This window comes from Haemaphysalis longicornis, unplaced genomic scaffold (genome assembly GCF_048455015.1).
Source record: "Haemaphysalis longicornis isolate Haplotype H1 unplaced genomic scaffold, Haemaphysalis longicornis Haplotype H1 scaffold_12, whole genome shotgun sequence".
Lineage (NCBI taxonomy): Eukaryota > Metazoa > Arthropoda > Arachnida > Ixodida > Ixodidae > Haemaphysalis > Haemaphysalis longicornis.
In genome coordinates, this window is record NW_027526225.1 from 38,106,599 (window position 1) to 38,129,728 (window position 23,130).

The 23,130-nt window shown below is 46.2% G+C and overlaps 1 protein-coding gene across 1 annotated transcript in view; it reads right to left on the reverse strand.

The window, feature by feature from the left end:
* Positions 1-22,521, reverse strand: part of LOC144161922 (uncharacterized) — a 131,511-nt gene extending 108,990 nt beyond the window's left edge. The window contains exon 1 of the mRNA XM_077692475.1: positions 22,412-22,521. The gene's annotated coding sequence lies outside the window, so the exon portion shown is untranslated. The remainder of the gene's footprint in view (positions 1-22,411) is intronic.
* Positions 22,522-23,130: the final 609 nt, after the last annotated feature.

Sequence of the window (23,130 nt, forward strand, 5' to 3'; positions counted from 1 at the left end):
TGAGAGCCAAGACAAAAAAATGGCCGCGTATCTGCTCCTTTCGTTGCAAATGTCCGCGAAAGACGAGTCAACTGGCGCCCCTGACAAGTAAAGGCCTCCCTTCTCTTTCCCGCTCACCTCTCATGCTGTTACCTTCCCGTCTCGTTTCTACAAACGGTAACACGCTAGAGGTTTGCTCAAGTGTACATAAATATATCGCGTTCTACTGCTCCAAGTCGGGTGCCTCGATGCTAGCACCGCCGTACTGCGGAGACGCGCGTGAATTGAGGCACCCTACTACAAAATTCGTAGAACCACGATGCCCTACTACGCAAACGTTCCACGTGGGACGTGTATCCCATTTAATAGAATCTTTCGTTGCTATTGCCGCTTGACTTCTTAAATGACGCCAGCAGGTAGCACTGGCAACAGCTGGCGACGGTTTCTGCCGTTGATGTATTATCTCATTTGCTATCGCAAAAACCAAGCATTCGTAAATTTTTCTATTAAAGTAACACTGTAAATACCTCTAGTGTATTGATTACCTACCTTATATTTCCGTAATATTTTCATCTTGTTCAATAATGTTGACAAGTATGAACACTGACACCAGACTTAAACATTGAGATCTGGATGTGAGTATATATATAGTACTGTTGCGCAAATGTGATTTCACTTTTTCCGGGTCGCTGAATCGAGTCGCAGACAGACAGACCGACCAAAATTTCTTCGTTTAAGTAGCCCAACAAAACCTATGGTCTTAAAAACAGGTTGATCACATACTGGAATGGGAGTCCGATAACATATAACTACAAGCACACCTCTCCATCGTTCGCTGAAGCTTCGATTCACAAAATAGAATTCCAGACGGAGTGAGTGCATCGACCCTTCAATTCAGCTAGTTGTATCAGAGATAAGTAGTAAAATAAGCAGACTCGATTCGAGCAGTAATAAGTAATAGTTTGAGCAGTAAGAAATGCACCATTTCTAAAGCCATAACTCCTAACATGTATGAATAATTATTGTGGAGTTTTTTTTTTTTAACATAGCAAGTTTTGTTTTTGCGCTATTGATCTGTAATGCGGTCTATCGTGTCAGTGCATCGAGTTCACCTACCGGGTATTCTCTTGTTCTGTACACTCGCTTATATGCCCTGCAGCTTGAAATGTATTCGTGGCGTTTGCGTAACACACAGTTTTTGTGAATAGTATAGAGCCCCAATGTCATTAGTAAATGTCTTCAATAGAAACGGGCCAAAATACAGCGTTTTGGGAACGCACATCGGACGCACCGCGTATAAGATAAAAAATTTGTGCACAAAAATTTATGGTAAGATTTCACAAGTGCAGAGTCATGCCTACAGAAGCCGTCACTGTCAAACTTGCGAGGCAGAAGTTAATGACAATGAGCTGAATCGCTGCGACAAAGTCATCATAAATGCTGATAGCAACTTTGTTCTTGTCGAAATTCTTAAAATATATTGCCGTGATAGAAAGGTGTAAAAGGTCGGGAGCGTCACTAAGCAGCCCGAGACCGGTTTTTAGAATGACATTTCACGTCCTGCGTTGCGTTCCGGTTGCTGTTCTGTGAGCCAAATTGACCAAAAACCTCTGCTTTCCTAAAGTGCTTCGCTGCTGTGTCACAGTTGCGTAGACGTGCTGTATAATAGCCAATGTACTTATGCCATGAAGACCTTCCTGCTTCTAGCCCCAGTGCAGTGGAAGTGTCACCTGTGCACAAAACAAGCCTCCGCCTGCGACGCATGGAACCGGAGTTTGGACCCCTCTTTAGCCTGTCAGCCCAGTGATGACTTCGACCACGAGCCAAACAAGCCAACCACCGACAGGGCTGCACTGTTTTCCTGCATGCACCTCGCATGCTCAAATAATTTCACCGCGACATATTTCAGGACTACTGACTTGACTGCTTAAACCGCATGACCTCATTTAATAGGTGGATATGGGGAGCAAAAGCACAACAAAGTGAAAACGTGTGACCAAAAGCTCAAAAAACAAGCTCAAAGTGAAACATAAGCTGCACAATAGTTTTATATACCCAACGCTCGGTAGTAGGCTCGGCAGCACCCACGCTATGCGCGCTCTAAGAAGTTCCCGCTACTCTTCACGCAGGCTACTTTTCACCGCGTACTCGCTAACGTGCTTTGTTAGTGCTGCCAAGCCCATGCTGCTGTGTTGCTATTGTTTGTGGCTGTTTCCGCGTTATATCAGTTATTGTTGTTGTCGTAGGAAGATATTAAACTGAACCCTGCCCCCAACACTCGCGCTGCCGCTGCGCAGGATTCCTCAGAAATTGTTTTCTTCTCCAACTCTAGTCTAGTCAAGGGTGTCTTCTCGCTGAAGCTAAATTAATTGAAGATAAGCTGTCTGAAACGGATATCATGTTTACTGAAATTAAGCAGACTTTCTAAGATTGAGGACGACTGTTCTTTGTTAAAAAGCATAAAAAGCGAGGTTCAAACCGTACGAACCCTTGAAGAGGGTAATGCATCAGACATTGCAGGTTAGTGTTAGGATGTATGATTCTGAACATAGGGCCCATCGTATAACCTCTTGTTCTTTGGTGTTGCAGATACCTCAAACGAAACTTGGGTACAGCCAGAAAGTTCAAGCAATATTCTTTGCAGTATTTACCTGCTAATTGATGTAGCACCTCAACATATCGAGCGTGCTCACAGGCTTGGTAAATTTGTTGCCGGTAGGAACAAGCCTATTATTGTTAAGTTCTCCCATTTTAAAGTAAAAGACACCATCCTTTCCAATTCTGAGGACCTGAAAGGTGCGGAACGCAGTATTTATGAGGACTATCCTCCAAATACTCGCTTAGCCCGTTAAAATTTGCGGCAGTCAGCTAAATCTCAAAATAAATCTTTTAAACTTCCTTACGTCAAGCTTGTAATCGGAGACACAACCTATATATTCGACCACAGCTCTAACAGTGTTATTCCACCCCAAGTATAGCCATCAATCAAGACCAAAAAACTCTCGAATGCTACTTCCTTATTGTGCCTTTACCCAAACATAAAGAGTGTTCTGCCCAAATGGGTTTCACTTCATGGCCTCATTGATACTATGGAATGTAATATCGTTGCTTTAATGGGAACATGGCTTAATACTGCAATAAGCAACTCTGAAATAGAATCTGCATTTCATAACTTCGACATTTTTCGTTGCGATCAATCTGGTAAACGTGGTGTTGGCGTATTCATAGCGGCTCACAGCAGCTTCCAGTGCTCAGTCATAAACGTTCCTTCCCCTCTTGAGCTGCTCGTTGTACGCTGCAATTCTTCTTATCCTCCAATTTTCATTGGTGTTTGTTACCGCCCGCCCGACACTGACCATTCCTTCATCATTCATCCACATGGAGCGCTTCGTTCTCTAATTTCTTCGCATCGCCAGGCTTTTATTCTTTTGTTCAGAAATTTCAACTTTCCAGCCATAAATTGGTCAAGTCTTGCAAAGTCAGCCCGGAGCCATAACACAGAAGCTGATTTTGTAAACACGTGCCTCACTTTCGATTTAGCACAGCTCGTCACGAATCCGACAAGACAAACGGACCATACTTCAACAACCCTTGACTTCGTGCTTTCATCTAACTTATATTGCGCTTCTTCTATTACATATCACCCAGGAGTATCGGACCACTCTATTATCTACGTTTCAGTTGAAGGTAATCAGCCAGTCAAGGCGTGAATTAAAAAAAAACCCTATACGACAAAGGCGATTACCGTAGTATGAATGCCAACCTTGAAACTTTTTAAACAGAATTTGTTTGAAACTTTTTTGATCATTCCGTTGGAAGTAACTGCTTACTCTTAAAAATAAAAAAGAGACTCTATTACAAAATACGTCCCCATTGTGGCTGTAACTGAAGGACCACCGTTTCCTTGGCTTAATAACTCGCTCAAACGCCTGAAACACACAAAGAAGCCCTAATATAACAGAGCCAAACTAAAAATAATACCAATGCTTGGGATAGGTATCCCAATCTGAGAAGGTTTTCTTTTCGCCTTCGTCTAAAACTAAGCGGTATTTCTTCTCTATGCCCCTGCCCACCCATATGCTTGCGTGACAAAAATAATTGTCCCATCCCAGTGTCTGATGTTGCCCGCAAATTAAATTCTTTCTTTTGCTCGCGTTCACGAAGGAGCCCGATATAGAAATACAGAACTTTCCTTTCTACGATCACCCCGTCACACCAGGCATTACCTTCAAGCTCACTTCCTCATCAGGCATGGATGGCATCAATTCCAGAATCCTAAAAAAAGCTAAACTGGTATCCTGTATATTACTTTCGTTCATTTTCCAGCAGTCTCTATCATGTGGAGTGGTGCCGCAGGACTGGACGATGGGCAAGATCATTCCAGTACCAAAAAACGTAATCCATCGTCCCAAAACAGCTACCTTCCTATTTCGCTCACTAGTATACCGTGTAAAGTAATAAAATATGTATTTATTCCCATATTGCAAAATTCTGAACTAACTTTGAAAACGGCGACGAAGAAGCTCAGATTGCGTTTCTACTGCAAACGGGCCGTGGCTCTCAACCATTATTTAGGCTGACTTTCGACCACAGCCACCCAAAAACTATACCGTCGACTTCCTGGCGGAAAGCTGCATCTGTGAACACCCGGTGAGCCTTTTCCCCTGAATTATCACCTATAAAGTTCTTAAGTGAGCGTCAATGCGCTAGCCCTAACGCTTCAGCGAGCCAGTTCCCGGCTCCCGTTGTGGCACTTGCAAGCATGCCGGCGGACGTGGAATCCTCTCCCACCACTCATGCCGCTTCTACCGAGACCATGGACTTCGACTCGCACAGTGGTCGCACCATTCACGCCGGTAGCCCGTGGATCCAAGTTTTACATTCACGCATCAAGAAGAAGACGGCTCATGCCCCGAGCATCGTTACTAACCCCAAGACAGCATCGCTACCAGCCGCGCCATCCCGAGATGCCTCCAGGCAGCGGCGCAACCCTCTACCACACCTGCCTCCCAATATTTACACCGTGACCTATTGCCCCCGATCCGGCCTCGATCTTTCAGCCTGGTCGCCTCGCCTTCTCACACAAAGCTTAGCGACGGCAAGCAACATTGCACAGCAGGAATTGTTCTCTCAAGTCACAATTCAAATTCAGACACTCCAAAACCTCATTGTTGCTAGTACGCCGAGTGAAACTCACGCCATAACCCTCAGCCGCATCTCCTCGGTTCAACCCAACTCTGTCCTGCACGAACTTCTCCCGTACCTGAAACCTCCACCTGAAACCTGCCGTGGAGTCATTCACGGCCTAGACCCCGGCACCACGAACGAGAACCTCCCGGAGCTCCTCATAGCTAATGAACCTCATCTTCTTTCCTCACGCATGCTCGGTCGAACCACGGCAGCCCTCCTCACATTTCAAGGCCCGCACGTCCCCCTTTATGTAAAAGTCGGCAGTCTCATCTACCGCTGCCGCCCGTTTCGAAGAACTGTTCAGTTCTGCCGACTGTGCAGAGAAGTAGGCCATCGGCAGGATGTCTGCCCACACCCCGACCAACAAGTCTGCCCGGCGTATTTCCAAACCATATCCCGTAGGGGCCCAGGCCGAACAACCCCCTTCAAACAGCGACGTCACAGCGTGACGTCACTTTCTCTTCGAGCGCGACTTCATGCGACATAGATTTTTTTTTTCTCGTTTTGGGCGGCGGCCGATGGCTTCGCTCCGTGCGCGAAGCTGGGGCTGCGGCGCTGGGGAGCTGACGCACATTTAGTAGAAGCAGAAAAGCATTGAAGGACTCTGGTAGAAGTTAAAGGCCCAACCACATGCAGCGTACTTTCGGCGTTTTATCGCGTGGCAACGCGAGCTGACGCGCGAGCAACGCCGGATGTCTACGCTCGCCAGATATCGACGTTGACGCAGCGCGAGAAAGCAGCGGAAAGCGGGCCATCTGGCGCCATCTGGCGTACACGAATGCAACCGGTGCAACTTCTCGATCGCGATTGAATAGTGCCGTGTAGCAGCGGGAGTGCGTCGAGCGCGTTCGAAAACTCGATCGCGATTCACATCAATCGCGATTGAAAGAGCCCGTGTCTGCGCGTTGCCACCGAACGACGCTCGCGCGACCCGTGATTTCGCGTCCATGTGGTTAAGACTTTAACCTTTTCGTACCTATACGTTCCGGGAAGCACTCTCATTAAAGTAAAGACAAAAATTTGTTTTGGTCTTTTGTGGTCGCGCTGCTTTTCTGCGGTCGATGGTTTCGCTCCTTGCGAGAGCATGACGTACGCGCTGGGCAGCTTCAAGCACGAAGTATACCTTTGCATACCTGTTCTCGCTTCTCACTCTGCGCTCTCTCTTGCGAGCCTGCAGACGCTCGTCTTCCATCCTGTTCCTAGTTAAGCTAGCGCTGGGCGCGTTGCTCTAAGTGCGCGCTCAGGCGGACGCTTTTTCACGTACATGTGGTCATTGTTTACGTTCTTGAAAGTGAACACTCTCGATCATTACAGTGACGACGAAAATTTTTTTTCTTTATCTTGGGTGGTCTTTTGGATTCCGTAGCGAAGCGCAGAACGTTTGCTCCCAATCGGTCGAAAGCACACGCGTACGTCGGTCGCTCATCTGCTGTTAACATCAGCGAGCGTGTTGATCCATTTTTATAATTGTGTCACTACCGTCAAATCTGAACAAAGTAAGATAGGATGATTAACGAAGAAGCACCCCTCCTCTTTAACATCGCTCTCTTCAAGCTCCAACCTCTCCTTCAAACCATTCCTGGTTTCCACCATGCCATATTCGCCCCGAGCGCGAGCACAGTCGGCCCCTGGCGGCGGCGGGACGAACCCCTCCTAGTGTGGATGGCGCTCTCGCGTCGTCTGCTTTTTCACGTTGCGTGCGGCGCAAGACGCGTGCTGCACACGACAAAACAACCAATATGTGTGCTCGTTTGGTAGTAAGCAATGACATAGTTACCTCTGCTTGCGCATTTCCTCTAGAAACGCAATAATCAGCGGCCGTTGCGGGTTAATGCGCTGGTTTAATTCCACGAAACGTCTTCGCCCTGGTCACCGCTTGAGCGTGAAACGTGTTATAAACATTGCTTCCACACATTGCACTTTTCTTATTGTTTAGTGCAGTCGTCTGCCGTTTCGGGAACGTCGAAGGGTGCTTTTTGAAGGTGGCGTGGTGATTATTTAAAGGATAAAAATTTAGTACGCGAAACGGGTAAGAAGCGACAAGACCTGTGCATACGCGGGCAAACTCCACACCCTTATAAAATTGCGCTTTGTCCTTATAGAAAGAAGAAACAAACAAAAACATTTACACTGCACACGACCCGTGCGCTATCGCCCATACATTACCGGACACGTATTTTACACCCGCAAGCGCCTGTGTGATCGTGTTCTTCCTGTACTTTTCCTAAAATAAATACCAGTTTTGGACAGTCGTTGTTTATACTGAGGAGGAGGAATAAACATTTATTCAACTGTATCGAGTTGCTGATTTTACGTATTATTTAAAATACGTTTCTATGGATGCGCAAGAGTTCGGTAAAATTAAGCAGTTGTGAGTTTGCGTCTGTCATGTGGCATTTCGTGTGTCATGTTCATATATATCATTTTCAAATCCGACATGAATCACCTTGTCCAGAAACGTGCCTCACTCAGCATAACCAAATGCCTAATATGGTCACGCCTTACCTCTTAAAGAAAGAGGAGAAAACGCGTAATATAATGCACGTGCCCACATCTGTGAGGGGTATGTGCCATGACTCACTGTTTTTTTTTAATTTTATCCCACAATGATTACTTTCAATACAATTTTGAAAAAGACGAGCCACAATTCCGGGACAATCTCGGACCAAAGGGGGGTTAATCAGTTTTGAAAAGGCGTACTGCTTTTTCACCGCTACAGAACACGACGCCTAGTGTAGTTTCGATTGTAAGTAATACTGATAACCATAGTTTGGCTTTCGCCTTACATGCGTTCTCTTCTCGCTACTCTTGCAACGTTGGCAGGACCCCCCTCCCCCCCCCTTCCCGAAAAAAAACTAAATAAACAGAATTTCATTTTTTAACCAATCCTCACGAATTAAATGCCAAGACAAAGGCGATATTCAGTTTACAAAACAAGGTAGTTACCGGGAACCCGTTGCGCTGATTCGCAACGAGAAATAAAAAGGAAACGTTTTACTACATCTGCAACAGCACAACTTCATTTATTGCCATCTTTAGGGTTCGTAAGCGACCTTATACGCAAGAATTCAAACACATCTCGCTGTTGCAGGCACCTGTTAGATTTTAAAAGGAACGGAAATCAACAGAGCAGCCGTAACAGAAAATTTGTGCTCACTGTGAGGCCCCAGAAGCTTGGTTTGCACACCGTAAACCTGCTTGTCACTTTGCGAAAACCTATGCTAAACATGAGATGTTGATTGTAGTGCGTGCGTTGACAATTCAATTCGCAGGTTCACTTGCGACGAAAGCCGTAAATAAGTGATCCGAAACCGTTCTTCATCAAACCTTCCTTCAGAGTCGTTAAACTTTCATTTAAAAGACCCGTTAGAGTGGTTACATTTATATCTCTGCGCTGATCAAAATTCAGTAATTTTATGTTGCTTTTGAACACACAAAAAATATCGTAAGCGCTTAGAAATAATTTCGGGGCAGGTAGGTGGTGTTACCATGTCAGGGCTTCTCACAAATGCAAGAATGCGTCATGCTACCAGTGAAAGTGATTGAGATTGCCGTTGTAAACTGAATTTCAGAGATGGAGGCTTCATGATTTGTTTCTGCTGATGCTTTTATGAAAGCTTCAAAGCCATAGTCTGGAAAGATCGAACTTGCTACGAGCCACAGCGTACAAGTTCATTGTAACTATTACGGCCATTCTGAGATTCCCGACGGGTCGTAGCTTTTTTGGCGTAGTAATGAAGACTTACTGCTGCTTCTATGCTATGCATTGAACGTTGAGGAACCGAACTGAGGAACCGAACCACTCTTGTTTGCGCCTTTCGTGCGCACATACGGCGGGAAAAAGGCACGAAGCGCGCCCACAGTGTGCATTCTTACGGGCCGCTCAGCGGAGCATCCACACTAGCAGCGCGACGCTGTCGCCACCTAATGTCGAGCTCGCGGCGAATACGCTGATGATTTAACTTTGGACGACCACCGGATCTCGTGGCACACAACAAGATACCCTACAGCAAGCCATCGACCCCATTCTCGCTCTTCTCCACCCTCAAGGCCTCACATGTGCACCCGCAAATCAGCAGTCCTCATCCTCCGCTCCCGAACTCGTGGGCGATATCCTGTTCTCACACCCGATCCTGCTCCAACAATCGGTTCCACACCCATTCCTAAAGTACACACCCTTCGTATACTCTGAGTCCAATTCCATCAAGATGGCTCTGGCGCTGCAGTTCCTCCCCAGCTTCAAGCCACTGTCACCGAACTTACCCATTTTATCAAACGCATCACAAAGCAACGTCAGGGCCTCAAAGAAGGCGATACAATACGACTAACTTAAGCACTTTTCATTAGTCGCATCACATATTCCACCCCATACATCGCCCTCAAACACAAAGAACGGGAGAAAGTCGACATACTAATTCGAAAAGCTGTCAAAATTAGACTTGGCCTCCCAGCTCAAACCTCTACCTGTCGTTTCTTCCAACTCGGAATCCACAACACCCTCGAAGAACTCCTCGAAGCTCAACGCAACAGCCAACTCACCAGACTCCTTACCACTATCGGCCGACACGTCCGACTGGTACTCGGATACCCGACCCCGCCTGCTTCACAAGCCCTTCAGCGCATCCCATCTTCAATCTGGTCCCACATTACTGTATCCAAAATTCCTAACAATATGCACCCAGAATTCACCCAAGGTAGAAGGCTCTCCCGGATTAAGCATCTTCGATCACAATTCCACTTTCACCCCGATACTCGCTACACCGACGCCGCCTTCTACCCCACACGCCAGGTTCATGCTCTGGCGGTTTCAGAAGGCACACTTATCACCTCCCTCACAACTCTCTCGACATCACCCACCACTGCCGAAGAAATTGCCATAGCCATCGCCGCTACAATTCGCTCCAAATACCTTACAATAATAACAGATTCCCAGCAAGCCTGCCGTAACATTCAACGTGGACGCATCTCACTTCCCGCAATACGGATACTCGCATCGATCAGTCCCCTCCCCGAGCTGTACATCGTCTGGACCCCTGGCCGCTCGTCCTTCGAGGGAAATGAGGCGGCTCACGCGGCTGCCCACGCCCTTCCACGCCGGGCATTTCCCTCAGGAACAGAACCCACGGTCCAGCCTCCTCCACCTCCCGCTGTTCCATCACGCTACCACGACATCCTGCACCATTATCGCAACCTTCGCATCACTTTGCCTCAACCTCACCCTCAACTAACCAAGGAGGAAGCAGCCATCTGGCGTCGTTTACAAACACCTATTACAACGCACCCATCCTCCACGCTATCTCCCCTACCCAATACACCCTCACCTGTCAATTCTGCTCCTCTCTTAATACTACCTACCACATGGTGCGGGCCTGTCAAAACACCCCATCGCTTACCCCCAATCCCAGACCTTCCCCAGAGCAGTGGGAGGGCCTGCTGACCAGCTCCCGCCATGCTGACCAGATTTTTCTGGTCACCCGTGCCAGGCTGCAGCCAAGGCCCAAGGGTACCTGGACTGAGGCAAACCCACCTCACCGAGTGACGGCTCAAACACCACCGTTCGCTCTATTAAATGTTTCTTCTCTCTCTCCCATAACTTCTTCCACCCCAATCAACATGGCTTTCTTAAAGGACTATCATGCGACACCCAGTTAGTTTTATTTATTAACGACATAAGTACTAGCCTGGGCATCAATGTACTACCTGAAGACTCCGTATTTGTAGATTTAAAGAAGGCATTTGGTAAGTACTAATAACAGGTTATTTCTGAAGTTATCTGGTCTAAACATTGACCCCGATATATTTGCTTGGTTGTAAAATTTTTGACTAACCGTAAGCGGTTTGCATCTGCCAACTCTTCTAGCCTATCTCCAGTTCTCTCAGTAGTGCCCCAAGGAATGGTTTCGAAACCCTAGCTATTCTTAAATTGACATCAACGACTTGCCAACTTATATCCAGTCTAACAAGCGCCTATTCGCTGATGATTTCTTCCTATATCGTCCCAGCTACAGCAGCCTATATAGTATAATTCTCCAGCGTGACCTGAATATTATTAAAAAGTGGTCTGATACATGGCTAATGTCAAGAAATGTCACAAAAACCTGAGTATTGTGATTCCATCACAGACCGGCCTACACTTCGCACTGCTATGTAATTCGTAATTCTAACGTTTTATCTGTAAAATCTCGGTGTAACTTTAACCCAGGGTCTTACTTTGACAACTCACATTACGGACGTGACCAAAGATACCAATCGCGTTCTTGGTTATTTGCGCAATTATTTACGCTTTTGTTCTACATCCGTCTAGTTGATATCCTTTCAAACACTAGTAAGAGCGAAGCTGGAATACGCATGTGCAATCTGGGATCCCCACCTTTCTAACTTATCTAATACACTCGAATGTGCACAAAACCGCGCGCCAAGGTATATTTTTTTCGGACTACTCCTATCACACGAGCGTCATTAATCTAAAAATCCAAGCTAGTCTTCCTTCTCTAGAAACAAGGCGCAGAGTTAGCCGGCTCTGCTAGTTTTATACGTTCTATCATTCTCGAACAGCTCCCAACGTCATTAAAGAAGTACATCGTCACTGGGACCGCGTCCACCACACATTGGCTGTTCATACAGGAAAGACGCAAATAAGAATTCTTTTTTTATCGGAACAGCGAAAGACTGGAACTATCTTCCCGCCTACGCCGTGGTCCACTCCAGTCCCATCCGTTTTTACGAAGCCATCGAAGAAATTCTGTACCGACTTTCAAGCACTGTATTATTAGTGTATGTCCACCTCTCATGTAAAGGCCCTGTACATGGGCCTTTGAGGTATACTAAATAAATAAATAAATAAATAAACATCTATGTCGAGGGAAAATGTTCATACTTGTCAAAATTGCTGAACAAGAACGGAACCTTACGCAAATATGAGGTAAAAAATCACTACGTAAGTGATATTTTCAGCATTTCCTTACTAAAATCTATCGACGCTAATTTTGCTATAGCAAGGGAAATACTACATCCACTGCAGAAAAAAAAAGACTCCGTCGCCTGCTGACGCCCGCGCTACGATAGCTTCTGTCGGCATTTGAAGAAATAAAACGGCGACGGTAATGAATGGTTCCACTTCATAGGTTTCACGTTCCGCTTGGAACGCACGTGGATTACGGCAATGGTGTTCTATAAATGTTGAAGTAGGGCGCCTCAATTCAGGAGCGTTTCCGCCCTGCGGCAGCGCTGGCCTCAGGGCATCCGGCCTGGAGCAGTGAAATGCGGTAAGTTTAAATTGACTTGAGCACACCTCTAACGTGTTTACATCCGAGGAGAGCGACGGGAGAGGAGCAGCATGAGAGGTGAGCAACAAAGCGAAGGGAGGCATTGACTTGGCACGAAAGGCAATCGTCTTCCGCCGGCATTTGCAACGCAAGGAGCAGATACGCGGCCATTTTTTTTGTTTTTCTTGTTCTAGGGTTTCATTGTACATGCTGAAGAGGCCGCTCTGTGCATAACTATGCAAAATAGTTCAGTTCTTTTCATATTTACTTTTAGCCCCACAACGATGTTTTCGCTTGATATTGTTCGTGCATGTTTTGGAGGAGTTCTGCAGTATCGCTTAGCAAAACTTTCTCGTCTGCAAGCCTCAAAAAGTCAAGTATTCTCCGTCTATCCCTAATCCTGTATTTCTTCAGTCAAGATTGTTATTACCACCCTCAGACCAATTGTGAATTGGTTTGGCGAGATGGTATCTCCTGTTCATACTGTTTTTCCGAATAAAAATTACCCGCTTTGCCTGCGTGGGTTTATCGTGCTTGTATATCCCTTTAATGGGTCGACTATATGTCTTATGTAATTATCCTCAATTGCCCCGTCTTTTATATCTTCCAGTGCGGCTGCGGTGCGTTCAATCAAATGATTGTTAGTTTGTGAATATCGTGCAATGCATACACGCAACTCTGCAATTGTTCTTTTACGGGAACGACGACATGAATGACATCGATTGTTGAATTCGCTTTCCAAAATTAAGCCTCTTTCTTGGGTTGATGCTAATCTAGGCTGCCAGTTATAGGGTGGGTATCACTTCTGTGCACATCTTGTATACAATTGAGAGTAGGGTAATGTACCCATACTTCTTTGGGTTTTTATATCTCCCTTCTTCTAAATCAGACATATGTTGACGTTTTCCAGGCTATGGTCGCTTTTACAGTCCTCGGGCCTTTTGAAAATATGGCATTCTTTCCCAGTACAATATCTAGTATTTTTTTAGAAACATCCACATTTATGCCTTAACTACCTGCAGCCCTGCCATGTTAATTCCCTTGAGATAATTTCCTACTTTCTCTTTAGTAGTTATTATGGGTTATAGTAAGCTACGCTTGTATGCCCAACTGTTCCCCAAATCTAATGTCTCTGGCGTATACACTGGTAAAGAACTGTTCTAATACTTCTGTTAACTTCTCTGTGCTAAGCGTAACGTTACCCTGTGCATCTTTGATGGCGTATATTGTCTTTTTTATAGCTACCTTCCTCTCTGTTGCTGTCAAGCTTTCTCTTATTTCCAGCGTTCTATCGATCACTGCCATCTTGTACACTTCATTATCCTGTATTTTACCTATGTTATTGAATTTCGACCGCACGTCTAGTCCAGTTAAATCCTCCGCACTCGACACTTCAATACTATGAAATTTTGCAATTAGTTGCTTCATTTTCTTAGTTTTTCGGTTTGCTTCCCCCGTGATGGTTCTGCGGATGCTGCTGGTTCCGTGATTGCCGTTATTAAGTTGTCATTTCACCGGCCTACATTGTCCTTGTTCTTGTTGTGTGGAAGCGCGAATTCATTTTGAAATATAATTTAAATTCCTGCGCCGTGTTCCTGACTGGTGGGTTTTCTACTTCCTATGTATTTCGTTCTATTTCTTTTCTGAGTGTGCCATAAACTTCCACCTGACCATCCGACCAACGCTGGTCCCAATCATGCCACGTTCCACATTCTTCCCAATAACAGGCATGTACCTTAGCCTAAAGTCCATTTCATTTCATGTTGTACGAGCGCTACTTTCCCGTGTATATTTTCTGTTTTTAGGGATACAGAAGAATGTATTGACCAACCTGAAGTTATTTCTCTCCGCAAATGTTCCCCGTGTGCTCCTCCACTGCTGCGATTGCCTATTCCAAAGTGTAGCACTCACCGTTCCCCCATTTGCCTCTTACCTACTTTATCCTTAAATTCGCACGTCGCAATCCTGAACTGTGTTGTTCTCCGTTGCTAATCCGACGTATTGGTAAAAACTATTGATGTCTTCACCATCGTAGCAAAGATATTCGCGCATAGGTTTCCACTATCTTTATCGAGTATTCTATGTTAAGCCTGAGCATAACGGCTGCATGTTTTTCGTTAATGCTGAAGAATTGCTCCAAATCTCTGATATTTATCTTCTTATTAGGTATCCCAACACATGCTCATTATTGTTGATATTTCCTTGATAGCACATAATATACCATCTAGTAAGCTCCATAAAGCCTTGTCCCTTACTTCTAACTTCACTTCCTCTTTAAAATCCCACATTATCTTAGAGCTTGTCTAATAATGCATATACCTTCCCTCGCTAGAGAGGGTTCACGCGTTAAACATTGCTAGGTTCAAGTTTCAATGGTGGGAAGTGTGGACCCATACAATCTTAGCCCCTCTGTTGTATCGCTGGACTGACCACCACCGTGATCGATAGTTCTGCAGCTCCTGGGGCCCGAGCGCCAAATTTTGAGTTCAGTCGTGGCAAGTGGGGTCGAATTACTACTTATATTTCTGTGGGGCAAAACGTGTCAGAAAGAAACTTAACTGGTTCGACACGTGACGTCATACAGGGTGTTAAACCGGAAGCAGCAGCAGACGAACTACGATGCAGCATTTATGCTACAGGTCCACTAAACTCACACATTCTTATGTGGGATACTTTTTACGCTATAGATATCCCCTTTTGCAATCCCATAATTCTATTCTATGTGCGCGCTTACTCTGCAATAACCCACTGCGGACCCTGCCGCAAAACCTAAGAGTTCTGTGTTCTCTGCCGTGAACTCCGTCATTTCCACGACGTCTTCCCGAATACCAATATAATACTTTAGCTGCCACCCCCCAGACAAAACCCCTGGCCATTAGTGCAAACCCCAGTGCAAGCTGTGTGACCTACTCCGTATAATCGCTAGTAAAGAGTGAATACGCCAAACCTTAAACTAAAATATACCCGTCGTTCACGTCCACCCACCGCTACACAGCCACCCACATAGCTGCCACAATTTCGCGGCACATGACCAAACTGCGTCTGATGCTGGGAGGCACCTGAAGGAGTTAAGCAAAAAGAGAGGATTGGGGTAGAGAATTCTTGACAATACATGTAAGAAAATGGCGAATTTCGTAGACCTCAGGCCACGAAAAAAAACGGAGCGACAGTTGTATAGACGCGATAAAAGTACCAACGTTACTGTCAAACGTGAAACAAACAAATTAAGTTAACAAAAGCGTTTTTCCATCAAAGCTGCACCGTAGATTCCTAGAAGAGAGTGGAAAACATTTTGCCGTGAGGAAAATTAATAAAAAAAATTGCAATATGCTGCAAGGAGAGACGCAGAGGACAGGGTGGACAGGCCGGTTGGGCTGAGGTGGAAAGGCAGCCAGTACAAGATCCACCCGGCAACAGACCAACTCGTGGACGCCAACGTGTTTGTAACGTGTCGCACATAGTTAAAACGAAACATAAACTGGGGAGGCATTGCGTAGAACAAACTACATCTGCCCCTACTCTAAAAACCGAATTAAGTCGATTCAAGAGTACACAAAACCGATACAAATAACAGAAAATCTGGTAATCGCCAAAAGCTCAACAATCAAAAACCCAATTCAACCATACAAACACCCATAAAAATCACGTTAAGACACCTCTATGGGTAAAAATGGATGCACTTCCCCACAGCATGAAAGCTCTCGGGAGTGCGAAGCACTGATTGTTTAGTCTTTCAAGTTTGTTATTGTTTTTCGTACCTTGAGCTTGCATTTTGCGAACGGCACTTTACCCACAGCATTCGCTTTCTTCGCTATTGTCGAGCCTTCACTGCTGCGTGAAGAAGCTGGGAATTTTCTCCTCTTCGTTTACGCTTGGATTCTCCTTCCCGCGGTCGCACAAGCGAATCGCACCTCCCGGGGTCGGTGTATTTCGCGAGCGAGTGCTTGCGGTCGCTCGATCCCTGCCAACTGTTCGGCGTCGATGACAGGAAACACCGGCTCTTTGTTCGTAGGGCCTGTTCTGTTATTCTTTGTTCGTGGCGCCCAACGACTTTGGACAGACAACATCAAGGACCTCTCAAGAGCTCGTGATAGATTTCTTGGTTGGCATTTCCCACACTGCAAGTATGTGCTACTCTGGAGGTATGCACGACTTTTCTATTCGTGACGCCCAATGACATTGAACGGACCATATTGAACGGACAAACGGTAGATGCAGCCACAACACCAGCTGAACAACACGCAGCAGAACAACCTCCCGACCCACCAAGGACATCACGCTCAATTATCACACAGACACCAACACGCACTAAAACGCAAACAAGCACCCAAACAGACATTGACGTGGACATCACCCCTAACAGCCCCCCTAAGCAACAGACTCCAACAAAAAGAACCATCCCGTAGGTCCACTCGGAACAAACGAAAATCACTTGCACCGAGCGGACCGGACGCCTTCCCCTCAAATCCCGCGCTTTCCTTAGTGTTCGAAACCTCGCCGGCAAACAAACACACTACAGATTTCACTTCAACACCTATTCCTCTTACCTCCAAACCAGGAAAATCCCCAAAGGCCTCCGCCTTCAAGCTATTTGTTCTCTTGGAGTCCCTCCCCCCAACTAGAAGCTAAATGGCAGGACACTTTGAAGCGTACATCGCTTTCCCTTCTAGAAACTCTCAGAGAGCACTGTGACAAACAAACTTAGTGTTTTAAATGAGCAGATTGAAATAATTCCACTCACTGAGCAAGAGAAAATTGATCTGGATGCCTTTAGAAACCGTAAGAAACACGAGCAGTGCAACAAACAAAGAGAAATTTCAACGTGACCAGCTCATTTTGCCTGACACACATTGCACCATTGAACCTCGTGTTCTCGCTAAGCATGAAGAAGTGGCACTAAATCATCTGACGTCCCCCGCAGACACATCAGAATCTGCTACATTGGAATTTTTCCCTCCCACTAATAATCAAAATGTAGAATCTAGCCCCCACAGTACGAGTAACAGCAACATGACACCTGTGCCCGAATAGAATGTTGTATCCGCCTCCCCCGTCACGTGTAACAGCAACGTTATAGATATTTCAGAAACATTATCGACAACCTAAAAAAGTATCCTAGAACGAGGCCTCATTTTCTGCCCTACCAACAACCACGTGAATGAATACGAGTTACACAAGGATCTCACCGAATTTTCCCGCATAATCAGACTGAAGGAATTCTTTTCCGATCAGCAAGAAAATACTGAAATTAATAACCACGCACTCGGGCACCAAGCACTTGGACGCGAGATGCCGAGGAATCTCCAGAACTCGATTTGTATATAAAATCAGTATCAAAAGAAATATTAATGACAACGAATAAATCAAATAAACGCAAAAACTTGACCCCAGGCAAAAACTTGACCCTTGGCCAGAATGGACATAATCATTAAACCTGCAGACAAAAGAGGTAGCGTTGTCATCTTACCAATGGAAAAATATAAAGATGAGGCCTATAGGCAGCTTAACAACCCTGGCCACTACCAGCCTTTAGACCATGATCCGAGCAACGAATACAGTCAAACGATCCTTCGCGCTCTCACAGATCTGCTGGCCAGAGAATTATTCACCACAACAGAACTAAACTTCATGAGACCGACGAACAAGCAAGAAGGACGTTTCTACCTCCTCCCCAAAATCCACAAAGTCCCCACAGAAGCATTGTTCTAAGCTGACATTAAGAGCAGACCCATAGTTTCTAACAACACCCCTACGGAAGCATTGTCTGTGTTTCTGAATCACCATTTGGCAGACATTCCGACTTCTCTTCCTTCATTTGTTCAGGACCTCCCGCACTTCCTCCGCATAATAGAAGCAATAAACGATGGTGGGCAAATACCCGATGACGCCCTTCTGGTCACGCTCGACGTCTCCGCCCTCTATACGAACATTCCCATCACCGAAGGAATAGAAGCTACATCAAAGGCCTTAGCAAAAAACCGGCACCAACATGCGTTGGAAGTCTACATTACTAAAATTAGTTCTAACTCTCAACTATTTCGAGTTCGACTCATCTTACTACTTGCAAGTTTTTAGAACCAGTATTGGCACTCCTTTCGCACTCACCTACGCCAAAATTTTTATGGGACAACTTGAAGCTTCCTTCTTAGAGTCTGCCCCCTCAAACCGAAGGTTTACCTTCGATACATAGATGACATCTTCATAATTGGGGAGCGCGGCCGCACAGCCCTAGAAAGTTTGCATCTTAATTCTTCGCATCCGACCATTAAGTTCTCACGCCAGTACTCGGATAAACAAGTGAACTTCCTAGACACCACTGTTGTTCTTGACAATGGTAAACTGAAAACCACGCTTTATAGGAAACCAACGGACAGGCAACAGTACCTAGACTACACTAGTCATCACCCACGACACTGCAAACAAGGTATCTTTGTAGGACAGGCTACCAGACTAAGAAGAGAATGCAGTGATAACACAGAATATATAAAACACCCTAATAAACGTAAGTCCACCCTTGCAAGCAAGAATCACGCAGTCAGCTCGCGGGATATGGTAAAGCATTGAAGGACTCTGATATGGCTTACGAAAGAGCATCCAAGCAATAAAGGGAAGAAGTGCTCAAGCAACAACGTCGAAACGAAAGCACCCGGCCACCACCCTTAATAACCAAATTCTCAAACGCGCTCGCTAACATAAACATCCTGCGTAAATACTACCCAATTCTAGCCAGTAATGACCGACTTAAAAAGACGTTCCCGGAAGCCCCAAGAGTTACCTACAGAAAAAATAAGAGCCTAAAAGACATTTTAGTGCATGCCAAAACTGGCGCTTCCCAGGAACCAGTCATCAGCCCTTGCCTCCGCCCTAGATGCAAGACCTGCAAACATCTCCAGACGAATTGCATTGTCAATAACACTGCCAGCCAATACGTTCACAAGATTAATTCAAGCTTCACGTGCAATTCTGCTAACATTGTGTATATGCTAGAATGTTCATTCTGTCAAAAGCAGTAGATTGTAGAAACGAGTCAACCTATGAACTTACCCCTAAATGGACATCGGGCCGACACTCATAACAGTGCCTCTATGGCAGTCTCACGACACTTCAACAAGCCGAACCACAATTTCGATGATCTCAAGCTCCGTATTCTGCAGTCAAACTTTAAGTCTCCAAGGGACCGGAAATATAGAGAATCGTACTTAATCCACACATTCAACTGCCTGGAGCCGGCTGGAATCAATGCTTCGAAAGGCAGCTTAGAAACCTTACGGTATCTTAATCGAACAGAAAAATAATGCTTTCACAAAAAGTGGACATCTCCATTCGCAACAATCCTGCCTGCCCATCCCCGAAGCTGTTACTTGAATACAATTTCTGTGTTTTTTTTTCTTTTTTTCCCTGTCTTGCTCCTAGCTGATTTCGAATACCACGCGCACTCGCCTCCCTCGACCTTTCGGCATTTCGTCTTACTACCGGCTTTACACACACACGCAAAGGGAAAAATTAAAAAAAGAAAAAATTACGCCCATCTTCCCGCGAGGGAACCCTGGTGTGATGTGACGCATCGGGGGGTTGAATTGGTGTTTCCGTTGGGTTGATTCTCTAAATCGCGTGAAACGTGTTGTGAAAGCGTATGATGCATTTCCATCACATGCGGGTGTTCCTATACGCGGGACGATGGGCGTAATTGTTGTGTCACACCACTCACTGAAGGGACCGTCGCTTTCATCACGTCTTCATCGGAAGAATCAAGTCAAGCACGAAGTAGTCAAGCACGAAGTAGTCAAAGCAAGGTCACGTCAGTGCCAGAGCGAGCGCTTGACTGAACCGCCACGGCGCGATACCCGCTTTATGTTCACAGCGATTGAAGGAGAGGAGACAACGGAGGAGAGTCGCGCATGCGCGCACTTGCGCGCACCGGAGCAGTTGTTAACGAAGCGAAGCGCGCGCCAAACAAGCGCGCCAGCTGTGGTATGCTAATGAGCCGGAGTGAGAGTGTTGCACACAGCTGTGGGAGAGAAGAACGGAGGAGGGATGCGGACTGACGCCGCGACGACGACGCAGGAGGGACAAGCCCGAGAGCAAGAGATGCGTCGCATCTAAAAACAGAAAAGAAGTCCTTGAATCTACCTCAAAGCTCCCCGTAGATTGTACCTGCGCCTACCCCTTCTATTCTTCTGCGAACACTGGACTCCCCAGCCGGAATTCTTCGGTCTATACTGGCTGTTGTTGTTTACGAGTTTTCTCTCTTACACACAGTTTAGTAACCTTGCAATTGCACCCCCAAGACGCCCCCCTCGGCCCCAAACTTCCCGGAAGCCTCCTTTGAGTTCGCCCGGCACCACCGCAGCCCAGCTTAAACCATTCCCCCCTGTTTCTCCCGACCCTGTCGTAGTCTTCCCTCTTTCTCTCTTGCGGAGTCCTGTCGCAATACACACATCTCCGTTTCTCTCTCACTATTTCGCTCCTTTCAACCGACTGTTGACCCACTCTGCTGTCCTCGTTCCGGCTCCGCTCGTAACAACTTCCCTCCTGACTGTCCAACTCAATCTGTACCTATAAAACAGTGTGCCAGAGATGAACCGTGATGCCTTTAAAAAGACAAGTCCCCTTGTCGAAACGTTGGCAGAGGTCTGAGGCCGCTACCTTCTCCAAAGTAATATTTCTAAATATATGTGTATATATATATACACCCGCGCGATGGCTCAGTGGATACGGTGTTGTTTGTTCATGTCCCCGCCGCTGCGGCTGGTTTTTCTGACGAAGGCGTAAGGCAAGAACTTCCGTGTGTTTGAGATTTCTTGGCAAGGTTGAAGATCCCCAGGTGGTCAAAATTAATACGGAGCTTTCCCCTACGGGGCGCCTCATCGTCTTTGTAACGTCGGTGCGTTAAACCTCTCAATCAATCAATCATTTTAAAGTCTCGTTAGTACGTATTGACAACGAAGCTGTTTAGCAAATTGTAATTTTTTGCGTCCGCAGTTAGAAACAGCAATAAACTGCCGAGCGCGCGCACGTGACCACGGTCCTCGCGGCGACCACCTGACAATTTAAAAAAAATGAGAAAATGCTCAGCCCTCGTGTGTGCGGACCTCGCAACGACCGCCCCGCGTACCCGTCGCACTTCTGACAAGCTCAGCATACTCATGTAATGAGATTGGCCAAGATAGGCCACAAAAATAATCCAGGGTTCGCCGTACTTGTGGTAACACTTGCTCGGAACAAGTAAGCACGTCATAGCATACGCCCCTTCAAGGTGAAATCCAAAGATTACCCGCCGCGGTGGCTCAGTGGCTAAGGCGTTGGGCTGCTGAGCACGAGGTCGCGGGTTCGATTCCCGGCCGCGGCGGCCGCTTTTCTGATGGAGGCGAAAAGCAAAAACGCCCGTGTGTACCATAGTTCGTCGTACGTTAAAGATCCCCAGGTGGTCAAAATTAATCCGGAGCCCTCCACTACGGCGCGCCTCATCACCTGCGTTGCGTCGGCGCGTTAAACCCCACAATCAAATCAAATCGAAATCCATAGATTATCACTTTAAAATATGAAGGTAGCTCACACTGATAGCAACAATGTTGGATTAAGTCGTTGCGGCAGCGAAGAAGAAGCAAATCGGCTTAATTGCGAACTTAAACCCTCGTGATGGTTTTGATGGTTGCGCGCAGCTTCGCTACATTCAGGTCTTGCGTGCTACTGTGAGCTTTCTTCATATCATGTTTAAATGCGGTTTTCGTGAGTGATTATTAAACAGCATGGAGCCAATTTTTGCCCATCCCGAAAGTATTTCTACATGGTTACACTATGCTATGCCCCTATTACATGATGATCTGCAATGTTTGATATGCTATTTCGGAACAAAGAATCTTTCAGCCCCGATCGCCGTTACAGCACCCTTATAGTGCGGGTCGCAACCATTCCGCAAAATAAAAGAATTAAAGTGAATCACAAAAAATACTGCACAGTACAGTTTCCGCACTTACTTTCATGGCTGCGCCGTCGTAATTGTCGCTGCTGTCGTGTTCTGGAAGGATAAGACCTCAGAACGTACCACAGGCTCTTGCGTGCCAGTTGAGTCTCTCGATCTGCGCGTGTGGCTGTGTACTGGAAGTATAGCGTACGGGACTTGCAACTGCTCTCGAACCATTTGCGCGTTAACGAGCGCGTGCCACCTGCTCTTGGCTGCACGAACGTTCGATAACGAGGCTAACTTCATTGTTGCTGAACAAAAGCCTCTCGAAACACACCGCAGTTCAATCGACGCTGTGGTGGCCGAAGGGAATCGAGTAGGCAGCGGATATAGCTTAGCGCAAGAAGCAACACCCCTTTATTGCGAGGGGAGTTTGTCAAAAGAAAACTTGCGAGAGCTACATGGCACAAAGAGAAAAATATATAGATTGTTCCTTTTGAGGGTATTGTTAGGTTTGATGGTAACTTAATCATTGAATCACGTTTCTGCGATGAAAATAAGGGCCCCCTGAGCATACAACGCGCCCCCGGCGTCGCATTTACCTAAAACGGTCGGTAAAATGGCGTACACCGAGAACGGAAACCAAAATAAAAAAAAGGTTGGTCTGACATTCGAACCGGGGTCCCAATAAATGGAACTCCAACCACACCTCCTTTTCGCTGTTGAACCCGCAGATTCCCCCCCCCCCCCCCCCCACACTCTATCATGGTTGTGGACCACGAGTTCGTCATG